The sequence below is a fragment of the Solanum stenotomum genome, chromosome 8, assembly GCF_019186545.1.
Source record: "Solanum stenotomum isolate F172 chromosome 8, ASM1918654v1, whole genome shotgun sequence".
Taxonomy (NCBI): Eukaryota; Viridiplantae; Streptophyta; class Magnoliopsida; order Solanales; family Solanaceae; genus Solanum; species Solanum stenotomum.
The window spans coordinates 1,278,706-1,293,030 of NC_064289.1; the positions used below are offsets into that span (position 1 = coordinate 1,278,706).

Consider the following 14,325-nt stretch of genomic DNA (forward strand, 5'->3'; position numbering starts at 1 on the left):
GTTTGATTGCTTTGCATGTTTTACATACTTCTTTTTAAAGCAAATATTCCCGTAACCCCACCGGCCAAATTAAAAATATTACATTTACTTTGCTTAATAAGTAATGAAGCAGAAAGAGAACTACTAATGATATAATTAATATTCCCTGAAATCCGCAACTCTATATATCCATGAAATCTCATTAGTACTTTAATTTATTTAATCAAGGAAGCCATCTTCCCCTAATGATGACACTCACTTAACAGTACATATCTCCGGCTCTAAACATCTTTCAAAAGACCAAATTCCTTCTTTTTCAATAATATTCTAATTATAGCGGCCGATATAACATTACGACATCAAATTCATCTGAACTCAATATTTTTAACAAAAAACATAAATTTATGTATGCAAAGTCACTAAATTATAAATAATAGTTTTGAATCTATATGATAAGTTTATTATTACTGAGTTCTTAAGATTGAGCCCCAAAAAATTTAAATTCTGAATCCGCTTCTCGTTCAATTTATGCATCAACATCAACATTACAGTACATAAACCTATTGATTGTAATTATTACTTCGATACTAACCATTAATTATTGAATATATGTATATATAGGACCACACTAAGTGTGTATATATCTACAAAAAAAAACTAGGATCCTCTATAGTTACAAATTATAACTCATATAATATGCTTATTAAGAAAGGTGGTGTAGAAATCTCCTTATGGTCCAACACCGCCGTGGTACGGCGGTGGTGCAGGCGGCGCCGTTACATAAGGAGGCGGAAAGGGAGCAGTATACGACTAGGCAAACGACGGGGATTCGGGCTCGGGTGTCGTCCGGCGGTGGTTTACTGGCGGTACATGGCGGGTCATTTTCGGATGTTGAAGAAATTAGTAATTCAGATGGGATCGATAGAGGCTTATTACTTGTCTTTACCTTTTTTTCGTTCGCAAATATTTCCCTTGTGCTAATTAATTAACCGCGTAATTTAACTTGTTTTAATATATGTTGTCGATTTGTTTCAGTTATATAATATATCAAACTTGTTATGAAGAGTTGCGTATTATTATAAGTCAATGTTATTGTAAGAAATTAGGGAGAGCTTCAATATTATACGATGAAAAGGGCAGGAGCTTCATGAGGTAGGAGTAAGGTTTGCGTATACTTTATTTTGTTGAGACTTCTTTGGATTGAGGCACATAACGACGAAGTCATCTAAGTTTGATGTCATGTGAACAACCAAAAATCCGATGGAAGAGTTTCTACAGAGGGCTTGACAATGAGGCTCAACCAAATTCATTAGTACTGGGAACATGTTTAGTAGTTTGAATGTACGTAATTACTAACCAGCTTCTTACACCCTTCATTTGATCGCCATATATGAGTTCGACATGGCACGATCCAATGAATCAAAATGATCTGTTTTTGAGTTGTCTTCTTTTTATATATGAAGTGCTCCCGTAATTAACTAACACATATGTAACACGTGCTTTTGCATAACAAACTTTATAACTACCACTAGTAACTCAAGCAACTGATTTATTTAACTAACAGTAAGTAGGACTTCCTTTGTTTCTTCTTCTTTTAATCTCAATACGTTAGGCAAGAAAAATCGATTCTGAACCTACCTTATAAGAAAGATACCACCTAATCAGCCACCATTTTACACAGCTGAAAATACTGATATTTAATTGCAGTCTGGCTTTGAAGCGAATAGTGATGCTGATAAAGATATTGGAGGAGAAAAGTTGCAAGTGTACATTTTTCACAGTCGAGACCCCTAGTGTTCTTGCGACGTCTAATCCATTTCACACGCGAATCGACCACTAATCCACACCTATCTTTATATGCTTATGTGCCCAGTATTTATGGTGCACCTTTAACGCCTCTTTACTTCGCAAATAACATGAAATGAATGTAATAGAATTACATCAACAATTTTCAACTAGGGAATAGGGATAAGCCTAGGCAAATGCCACTACCCATATACACTAAATCAGAATTTATATTTCTCAATTTCAGGAAAAAGGGCTAATGCCTTTTGACTGTAGGAAATAAAACGATTTTTGCCCTCCGTTTGAATGTGCCCTTACCACACTGTAAAATCAACTACTGATGGCTAGTTGCAGCACCTGATGCTCCATAGCAGGTTTCTCAATAAAAAAAAATCACCTACGATGCTTTTAGTTCCACGGATATGATCGATTAAAAGTTTATCCTTGCCTAAACTGAGTGCCTCCTCTATTCTCCCACTGTCAGCCCAAACCCAAACTTGTAACCTTTCTTTTTATGATCAATCTGCAGGCACCGTCAGGAGCAGATTTTATAACTGTTAAATTAGGTCTTAGGCCTAACTCACACCCCAAAAGCTAGCTCAAAGAGAGGAGGATTGTCCAAGCCTTATAAGGAGTCCACCCATCTCATTAACCACCGATGTGGGACTTTTGTCATTCTTTAACAATAACAGTTGAGTAGCCAAAGTGCATGAGATAGAGACTTGTAAAAGCGCGGAACTTGTTTTGAAAGTAAAAGTTCAAAGAGTAAAGCATAATTGAAATTTGTATGCCATCCCCTTAAGAAGGAAAAAACTGCACCCGAGAAAAGAAAAAGGATTATATAAAGAAAAAGGATTAGACCTGCAGCACATATGACACCTACCTCTGCAGAAAGAATGAAATTAAGACCCATGTTCAGGCGTTCTTCCAGGAAAGCAGCAACACAGTCGTTGGAATCAATCTTTCCTCTAAGACGACACTGCAATGCACACAATATTACTGAACTTGACCACCTTTAATATAAATGAGCCAACTATAGCTATGCGCCCAAAACAACATGAGAAAGTCCAAACATAGACTTATAGTATTAACTATCTTGTGATCATCATAATATGTGTAGCAACTAGAATAATGCCTAATTTTATGCGTAAAAATTATCAGCAAAGATGTCCTCAGTTGCAATTAAAGCAGCATAATACACCCCAATAAGTTCAATCGCAAAACCCCAAAAGATGTGGGTCCGAGCCAATTGGAAATACAACAACTGAAATCCAGGAAACTTGTATATAGCAGTTAACACTTGCTGAAAATATTTCTTTACCTAATCTTGCATGAAATGTCAATAAGGAAGTGCTTAATAGCATATGTTACATTTTATAAAAGGGATGATTTAAGGTTATGTGCGGGAATGAGGCAATAGAACCCTCCCCACTCAGTTTCTTCTTCTGCCAAAGAAGAAGCCACCTTACACATATTTCAACTGATGAATGAGAGGAGATGCAAATGAGCATGAAAGCATGCTGCATACACAATATGCACACGGAAGAGGTGGTAGTCAAAGAGTCTTTTCAGAAGGGAATGAGAATATTGACGTCGTTCTGGCATCAAGGTGTCAAAAAATCAGCAAAAATGATCTCTTGGAGTCTGCATTTAATCAATTTAAATTTAAAAGATAATTTTGCCAGAATCAAACATGAACACCATTTGAACTAGCGCACATGATTGCAGCTGACCAGCAGTGCAATACACTCATCAAAACCAGATGACAGATAGATACTAAGTAAACTACAACTCACAAGTGCAAAGCTTTCCAGTAAACATTTCTAATAGTTTGTTTATCACAGAAATTACCTGCCGAGGGATGTAATCATAACCAACGCTTGTTGTTACATCCCTAGACATATAGTTGTACATAAAGTCTGATGAACCTGCATGGAAGAAAGTCTTTAAGCAATTACCAACCCACTCATCATTAACTCTATCTCTAGAATAGAGAATGCATTTGTAAAACCTTGTCAGAAACTTTCTAAACATAGCCCAGTGCAATCATTCCAGTGCTAGCAACTTGCCCTGTAGCAACCTGCAGGCAGAATGAAACATGCACTACTTAACAGAAAATTTGAAGCAACCAAGCAAGTTGTAACACACTCATTAAGCAAAAACCATAAATATTAAATTCTGGTGAAATCAGCAAATAACAACACAATGAATAAAGGTGCTACTGTAAACTGCTTAAATATGTTTTATAAAGGAAGAAAAGAAACAGCGTCGATTCCATGAAATTCTGTATCACGAAAAAAACTAAGACAAGCTACAAATATATAGCAATTTGCTTTCCAGAAAATCTTTCAAATTTAATCTAAAGGAGTTTATAATACAGAGAACAGGGAGATCCCAACAATGGCCTCAACATTTCCAGAGATTTCTTTCAAAGGAGCTTACTAGTTGAACCCTTTAAAAAGAGAACAAAATGCCTAATGGTAAAAATTGAAGTCCATCAACTTTTAAGCATGACGACTATGTAAACAAACACAGGAAATTAACTAATAGGAGTAAAAGAGACAGCAGGGTTAGAAAAGGAAATACAACAAGTAGTTTCCTTTTTAAAGAATGGATCAAATATTTTCCTCCTAACAAGCATGTGTCAATCATTAGACCATGATTATAATCCAGAACACCTGATTGGCACGATTAAAACACAATTATTTACGGGAACAAATCACAAGGAAATAAAATAGGCCAGGTCGATTTAAGTTGCTGGCAAATGCCTCTAAAAGAGAAGAAAACGCTACTATAATATCCCCAAAATCTGTCTAATACAAATAAAAATTGAACTACAAAACGATGCTGACCACCTAGAGACAAATGTGGAGTGACACTCTGCAAAAGATATAAAGGTATATATTGATTGATCAAGAGGTTGAAATAAATATAATGTGACATACACCCAAAAAATAAGTAAAATGAACTCCAACCACAATCGAAGGAAACACAAGATAAAAATCATCCTGCTTATATATTAGTGATGAAAACTGCAATATCAAATTGCTTTCAGTTGTTGGTGTGTAACAAGTCCCGTGAAAGTTATCAAAATTATTGTTATTTTACATTTGATTCCAGAGCTCCAGGCCATTGAGTATTTAATTCAATGCTAAAAATATCAAAATTATGCAGTATTATTCACATGTGATGAACATCACTCAATCAAGAAACTGTCTTTACAAAAAACCTAAGATTTATGCATAAGTGGTGCATCATATGGAGTAAAGAGCGGCACGATCTGTTTATATTTTTCTTACCACTTTAGTTTTTAGGATCATAAGTGAGGAACATCTTTAAGATTCCAAATCTAAACTAAGATATCTCGGTTATTTTCAAGTTGGGCGTCGAAGGAAGTGTTTGAACTGACATTAGTCACTAGTTTTTTCTCTTCTTTGCTTTTTCCCAGATGATCTATTTTTTGACACACAACCTGTAATTAGTTTTATCAAATAGAGACACTACAGGATATTTATCTCTCGCTGACACTAGAAGAAACTACCCTGCTGTTTACTCTTTCTCAATCTCCCAATCTTTCTAAGTCTCACTCCCATTTTCCATCGTGATATTTATTCATACCGTTACTCTAGCCCTAAGCCCCTGATACACGAACCCTCTAACGCTGTAATATTGTGGTGTTCCCTGCTTGAATCAAAATTGACTCTGTATGAAACTTCAAGATATTTCATGTAACTTGTGGACATAAATGTGTGAAACCTTTAAATTGGTTTTTCCTGAAAATGACCAGAGACAAGGCCATTTACTTTTGTAAAATATTAGTGCTTTTAATGATGTCTTTTATTGGCTAATTTGCAGAGTTGCAAGTCTTGATTGTTTACCTGGATATAGCTGGCTCCAAATAATGCACCATTCCCCAATTGAAACTGTGTTCTGTAGTCTTTACCCTTAACAAACAATAAAAGACAAGAATACGCAATGTTAGTCTTCCTAAGTCATCTAGGTTATACCGTTGTTTGTGCATAGTATGGGTTGACTTAATCAGAAATAGAATGCCACATGACATTCCAACCGAAAGCATGAATTAAATCCAATGACTAAGAGTAAAGAAAGGTACCTTGTAATCAAAATTAACCATGCCATGCGACATGTGTGGCTCACCCGTCAGCTGATAAGTAGAAAAATATGAGTTATATGGCTTATTCTTGATATATCTTAATTGCTTACTGACACTATCAAAGGTAAGCAATCAAATACACATACCTGGCCATTAGCCTTCATTGCAAGATTCTCAGACAACTCACACCTCACTGTTGCATTCACCAGCTACCTTCTGTCATTACTCTCCCAAAAAACATCATCTGCCGGAAACATTCATTGCTCCAACACTTAGATAATCATGTGGGTTTCAGACATTAGATAGGGATAGTATCAACTACACACCTTTGGATCTATAAAGTTGGCACCAAACTCATAGTGAGCAGTTGGAATTTTGACTATATCTGTAGACTGAGTAGGAAGTTCCGTGGGGCCCATGAAAACACTAACAGAAGTAGAAGCAGATTTCTTTCATAATTGAGAAAATATCTCTCTCCCTCCAAGAATGGGAATAGCATAGTAATATATCTGATATGTGTCTTTAGAAATGCCAAATCTACCTGTGACTGAGTGAAAATCTCTGATTAAGTCCTCTGGTAAAGTCAAAGCGCATCCCTTCAAAAAGTTCAGGCTTTAAGGACACTGTGCCAAGATAAGACATGCATTAATTGATACATCCAAGAGGGAGTTGTTCAGATGCTAAGCAGCCCTCACTTCCAACCCGAAGGTTGTGAATTTGAGTCATTAAGGGAGCAAAAAGGGTGGGAGCTCCTAGGCAGACGAGACACTGGATAACTAGATCATGACTTAAGAGACATAATATTGATGACAGCAACAACACTAACATGAACAAAAATAATAACCAACCATTAACAGTGTTCACATGCACTAAAACTTCTGCTAACAGTTCAATACTAATCTAGCTTGCAGTGGATTATGAATCCGACTAGTTTGATCCCACTTCTGTTTTTTCCAAACGTTAGCTGATACAGAATCTAGACACTTTAAAATAATAGAAGCTACAGTTTCAAAAAATAAAATAATAGAAGCTACAAATTTTGCGTCAAATCCTATACTGGTATGCACACTCATTTAACCCTTCTTTATGTTAGCAATTTAGCACCCCTGCACGAGTGTTGTGAAAGGCGAGGCAACCCTTCATCGTTTATTAGCTTTGTGGCAAGGCGATGCCATGGCGACAATGGCGAGAAAGGTGTTGCTTTCATATAATCTTTTAAAAAAAAAAAAGGCAACTAATTTAGGATTTTAAAAGTTAAAAGGTAATTTTAGGGTTTTTTTTTTCAAATTTGTATAGTTGCACTCTTAGACTGCGACTGCGATTCCAACTAGTCAACTCAACTAGACTTCTCTGGCGACCAGCCAAATTTTTCCGGCGACTCCAAAGTCCAATCAATACGTGTTTCTTCTTCTTTTTTTCTTCTTCAAAAATCTTCTTCCTCTATTTCTTTTTGCTTCTTCTTCTTCCGACTTCAGAGTTACTTATACCTCTATTTTTTTTCTTATTGTTTTGACTTTTGTTCTGTATTATTCTCATTCAAGTTCTAGACTTTTAGTATCTACTATCTATTCTCAGTTTTATAATTGAAATATTTGCTAATATGTTATTGCAATTGATTGAGATTTTGATTATTTATATATGGAATTAATTATTTTAACGTTTTTTATATTAATTGGCACCGCACTTCAAAAAGGCGAGCTCCTAGCCGCGCACCTCACCTTCTGACGAGGTAGACCCCTTTTCGCCTTTCGCCGTCCAAAACCCCTGCACCCGAACTTCAAATCAAGAGAGTATATATTGTCTGGAGTTAAGACAAAAAATAAGCAGATAAAGAAGAAGTTTGCAGTATAACGGAAATAGAACAGAGATAATGTTATTCCTGAAGCTCTGGTTTACAGCAATTATGCAGTAGCTATATAAACTGTGCCACTAACTTGAACTCCTAAAAATACTCTAGTAACTTACTAAGACTCCTATCTAGGTAGACTTCCTACGAAATAGGAACTGATTTATTTGACTCAGTAAACTAAACAGGGCAGAAGTAAACATTTAAAAAAAGACCGTTAAAATGCACTAATATTTAACACTCCCCCTTAGTGCATGCTTACTGTCAATAACTCCAAGAGCAGCCCTGAAATATTCAAACTTAGGCTTTATTAAGGCCTTTGTAAATATGTCTGCGACTTGCTCATTTGTAGAAATTCCTTTCAAAATAACTTCTTGATCCAACACTTTCTCGCGAATGAAGTGATGACGAACCTCTATGTGCTTCGTTCGACCATGAAAAACTGGATTTGATGCAAGCTTGACAGCACTTTCATTATCACATCTAATTTGAATGGCGTAATTAACTTTGCACAACATCTCTCCTATTAGTCTCTTCAACCACATACATTCTTGTGCAGCCATAGTTGCGGCTACATACTCAGCTTTAGTGCTAGATAATGCTACCACTGGTTGCTTCTTGCTGCACCAAGATACCATTGCTGAACCAGTATTGAAACAATACCCTGAAGTTGAATGTCTATCATTCACATCTCCAGCCCAATTCGCGTCGGTAAATCCATTGAGTATAAAAGTTTCATGTCTTCTATACATAAGACCATGATCAAGTGAGCCCTTCACATAACGAAGAATTCTCCTTGCTGCATCAAGATGTGAACTTCTTGGACACTGCATGAACTGAGAAACGATTCCAACGGAGTAAGCAATCTCTGGTCTTGTGATAGTTAAATAAATTAAACTACCAACAAGTTACTAAAAAATTTTGGCATCTTTTAATGGCTTTCCTTCAGCTTTCATCAACTTTAGATGTGGTTCCATTGGAGTGGCTTTTTCTTTCGACTCCCCCATGCCAAAGCGCTGCAACAATTTCCTTGCATATGTCTTTTGAGAAATAAAATATCCTTGATCTGTTTTTTCAACTTCCAGACCAAGAAAACAGCTCACTTCCCCCAAGTTCTTCATCTCAAATCGAACTGAAAGATCACTTTTCAACATTGAGATTTCAGCATTATTATTACCAATAATGATCATGTCATCCGCATATAATAAGACCATCAGATGCACATTTGATTCTAATTTAATAAATAGACTAGAATCAGCATCGGAAACTTTAAAACCACAAAATTTAAAGTATTGAACAACTTTACCATACCAAGCACGTGGTGCTTGTTTAACGCCATACAACGCTTTCTTTAATCAGCAAACATAATGAGGATACTGCATAGAGACATATCATTTTGGCTGCTCCATGAACACTTCACGATCCAATTCTCCATAAAGAAAAGCGTTTTTTACGTCAAGCTGCCACAACTTTCAGTTCATAGATGCTCCAAGTGAAAAAATGGTTCTTACAATTACCATTTTTTGCAACTGGACTGAATGTTTCCTCATAATCCAGCCCATAACTTTGAGAAAAACCACGTGCAACAAGCCGACCTTTGTATTTGTCGACAACCCCATCTGAATTTTTCTTCAAACGAAAAATCCATTTGCAAGTGATAAGCTTGCAATTTTCTAGCTTCGACACCAACTCCCACGTTTGATTTTTGTTCAAAGCATCAATTTCTTCTTGCATAGCTGCGTCCCACTCAAGATGACCTTTGGCTTCTTCAAAGCTTACAGGTTCATCCAATACTCCTGTAAAGAAACATGAAGTAATCGAGCAGTTGTTCAAGTGTACCTCATAATCTTTGAAGTAACTTGGTTGTCCTTTCTCTCTTGCTGACCTCCTTTCAGTTTGTTGTTCAACACCATCTGAATTTGAGCTTTCATCATTATTTGAAGCCTGCATATTTCTCTCTGGAATCAGCTCCAAAGGTTCTTGATCAACATCAAGAATCATTTCTTGATTGTTAGTTTTCTGGGCAGAATGGTAGGATGATATTTCATCAAACACAATATCTCTGGAAGTGACAAATTTCTTGGTTTCAGGGTCCATACACCTCCACCCTTTCCTATAAGAATCATAGCCAACAAATATACATTTTTTTGCTTTCGGGTCAAGTTTAGTTCGAGAGGATTTTGGAATATGAACATAACAAGTTGAACCAAATACCCGAAAGTAATTTACATTTGGCTTTTATAATATAGAATCTCGAAAGGGGATTTAGCTTTACCTGGCCATAGAGGCAAACGATTTATCACACAACATGCACATTGAATAGCTTCAGCCCAGAGCTCTCGAGGGAGATTTTTTATCATGCAACCAGGAAAGGCTTGTAGAAGCAAGATGAGCCATTTTCCTTTCAGAAACACCATTCTGTTGGGGGGTGTTAAGGCATGTCATTTGCCTTGAAATACCATTGTCATTGCAATATTTAAAGAATGCATCAGACATGTATTCTCCTTCATTGTCACTACGCAAGCATTTAACTTTTACCCCAAAATCCTTCTTCACTGTAGTTTTAAATTCAGCAAATTTTGACAAGGTTTCACTCTTCTCTTTCAAGAACTTCACCCATGTATATCTTGAGAAGTCATCTACAAGTATCATGACATATCGAAAACCACTATAACTTGTTGTTTTTGTTAGTCCCATCAAGTCTGTATGAACCAGTTCAAACATAGTGGATCTTCAATATCCTGATCTTTGAAATGGAAGACGGTGTGATTTCCCAAATTGACAACCTTGACAAACTACATCTTCATGAATATTTTGCAGAGCTGGTAGACCATCCACCAGTTTCTTTGAACAGATTTGCCTCAACAATTGGTATCCCAAGTGCCCCAGCCGAGCATGCCAAATTGTTGCGCTATCTGTTTGACTTGTCTTCTTCACATAAGCTTCTCCTACTGCCATGACATTCAACGAACCTTTCTTTTCACCCGTAAGAACAACATCAACAGATATGTTCTTCACGTTGTCCAGAATCTTCACATCATTTGGACCAAATAGAATATATTTTCCAGAATTAGTGATTTGAGAAATTGAAACTAAGTTTCTCTTCAAACCTGGAGCATAAAATACATCATTCAACTTGATAGCCCCTGTAGCTCCAACGTCAATCTTCAGGACTCCTTCATTTGCTACTGGATATGTCGAGTTATCTACTGTAACAACAACTCGTTCTCTGTTATGTTGGTGCAACTCTGAAAGAAGAGAATCATTTCCAAATACACGATGAGAGCAACCAGAATCAATGATCCATTCTTGTGTGTAATTATCATTGTTGTAGAGAGCTTGAACTACATCATCATTCCTCTGCTCATCTACCTCTACAGTGAAGCACTGCTCCCATTTGAGTTGCTCGTTTCCATCATTTTCACTTGCAACATTTGCATTTGAGATCCTCACTCTACAATTTTTCTTGATGTGTCCAATTTTATCACATCTATAGCATTTTTTATTCTCAAAGTTGCCACCAATAGTTTTTTCACCATTGGATCCTTTTTCATTGTTCCTACTTTTCGAGGGTACGATTTTCTTTTTATTTTTATTCTTTGAAAGGAGAGTTGCATCTGGTTCAAAGTTTTTTGTCATTTGTTTTGCCAATGCCTCCTGATTGGAAAGCAAATTTTCAAATTCTTCAACTGAAGGTTGCTTTGTCCAACCCTGAATGGAGGTGATGAACGGACTGTACTCCTTCTTTTATCCTCGAATAAGAAATTGCCGCATTCTTGCTACACCGATCTTTTCATCAGGATCTAATTCTGAAATTTCAGCATAAATTCTTTTAACTCGTAAGAAATATTCAGAAATAAACATACCCCCTGTGTTAGTATTGCCAATTCATTTTCCAGCAGTTGTAGCCTAGTAGTATTCTTTTTCGTAAATAATCTCTCAAGTATCTCTCAAACTTCTTTTGGTGAGTTAACATCACGTACATGGTCGATGAGCTCTCTGCCAATTAAAGTCCTCAAAGCAAAGAGTGTTTTACCACATTTAATCTTCCATTTTCTTCGTGGTTCTGCATTTTCTGTAGTATTTGCTGGAATTTCTACTTCAGCACCAATAATAAGATCCCACAGGTCTTGACCTTGAAGATAAGCTTCCATACACATTCTCCAGTACTTGTAGTTTGTCCCTACAAGCTTCTCGACACCAAATTAGGCATTTGAACTGTTTCCCCCATTTACCGACTCCATACTGCACAAGTTTTTTTTTCTCTGCAACTTTCAATCTCCTCCAACAAGACTAATAAAACTTGATAGACAAGAAGATGGAAATAATAATCAAATCAACGACCTTGCTCTGATGCCATAAAACAAAAAATAAGCAGATAAAGAAGAAGTTTGCAGTATAACGAAAATAGAACAAAGAGAATGTTATTCCTGAAGCTCTGGTTTACAGTAATTATGCAGCAGCTATATAAACTGTGCCACTAACTTGAACTCCTAAAAATACTCTAGTAACTTACTAAGACTCCTATCTAGGTAGACTTCCTACGAATTAGGAACTGTTTTATTTGACTCAGTAAACTAAACAGGGAAGAAGTAAACATTTAAAAAAACCCGTTAAAATGCACTAATCTTTAACATGTCTGATATTATCAATTGAATTAACAAAATAATGTAGTTAAAACTAAAAGCTTCAATTACATTTCAGCCTAACTATACAGTAAAAACAATCTGAAGCAAATTGGGACAAAAGATTACAACTACTTTATCTCAACCCACAACTAGTGTCGCTAATATTAATCATTTAAATCCATTTCACTCTATTCACCTCAATATGATTCCAATACATATCAAGTCAGATAAAAATAATGGAATGAAAATCAAACACAACAATCAAACAAGAAATGAAGTACAATACTAACTTAAAGCTTCACGGTGGATTTCTTCATAAGGAATAGGATAAGGCAAGTTGAAGTAATCGACTTTCTCCGGTTCGGTCACCGTAGGCTTTAAGCCTGTCGGAGAAGTTGTAGCTGCCAAAGGGACGAGAGTGGCCATTGTGTAAATAAAGAAAAATGTGAAATGTACTCCCTTTTTGCCTAAGAGATGTAGAGGAGAGGGAAAAAGTTCAGTGACAGCGAAGGCCAAATAGTAATATAACGGGTCAGGTTCTACCAAACTTATTTTAGGGGTCAAAATATTTTAAATTTTACCCGACCCATTTTAATTTTTAAATTTGAAGCACTAAACTCCATGCCCCAGCCGGCCCACAGCCCACAATCCATATTCAAATTAGGCCCAACCAATCAGAAACCCTAAAAGAAAAATCACTCCATATATATATTGAAGGCTTAATATTATTGCCTTTAGATGTACTTTTTTATATTACTACTTCTAACAGTTTAATTACAAGTATTAACAAATTAGTTTTAATTTATTTTATTCAATTAATTAGTTATTATTTTTATAATTACATTATAAGTAATAAGTAAGAGAAATAACATTAATATTAGAGAATCAATTGTCATTATTTCTTACACCATTTGAGGGTTTTTTTCCAGATTTCACACAGCAACCCCCACCTTCCTCTTTTACCCACACGCAAAACCCACACCTAGAGCCGTCAATATGAGCTAGGTCTGGCCTAACCCGGGATTTAATAGGGTTGGGCTAAAATTTTTGGAGCCCATTTAAAAAAAAGGGCTTTTTAGCCCGGCCTGAATAAGCATGTTGATTTGTGGGGCTTGAGAAATATAGGTAGGGCTTCAGATATGCTTAATGAAGATGATCATGAAGTGTTAGATACGTCATAGGTTTCATGAAGTGTTAGATACGCCATAAGTTTCATGAATTTTTAAGGAGTTTATTTTTTACTTTTTTATGGTTAGATTACTTGAAAAAAAACTTAATAAATATTGTAAAGATAATTTTATTTGTGGATTTGATTAACAAATAGTAACATTAACACCATGAAATATTATTTTATCGATATTTATGATAATATTTTTAAATTATATTTTATAATTTAATTTAATAATTATAAAAAAAAATATAACTTTTAAAAAAGTGGGCTGACCCGGCAAGCCTGTAGCCCAGATACTTGTGAATTGGGCCGACCATTTTTTGGCCCACACAAAAAATGGGCTAGCCTGGCCTGACCCGTAAAATGTCAAAGCCTGTGTGGATTGGGTGGAGTAGTCTAGCCCATATTGACAGCTCTACCCCCACCCCCATGTTTCTCTTTTATAGAGAACAGACTTTTTCTCTTTCACAATCGTAAACGTTCGTCTTCTTCATTCAAAAAGAAAATCAGTAAAACTCTTCCACATTTATATGATTTAATGGTGGGATGAGATCTACACACAAAGAAAGTGTTGACATAACAATAATAATATAATAATATAATAATAATAATAATAAAAATAATAATACTAATAAAAAAAAACAACACATTAAAATAGTTGACTAGGAATCATGAAAAAATATATATATCAAAAGACACAATAATATAACATTAAAACAAAGTATTCAAAGCAAAAGATATAAACACAAGAATCAACTAAAATATAAACGTATTTCAATCATAACAAAGAAGACAATCACAA

At 35.6% G+C, this 14,325-nt stretch overlaps 1 pseudogene; it reads right to left on the reverse strand.

The window, feature by feature from the left end:
- Positions 1–1,866: 1,866 nt before the first annotated feature.
- LOC125872285 (mitochondrial import receptor subunit TOM40-1-like) lies at positions 1,867–12,778 on the reverse strand (annotated as a pseudogene).
- Between the last annotated feature and the right edge of the window lie 1,547 nt (positions 12,779–14,325).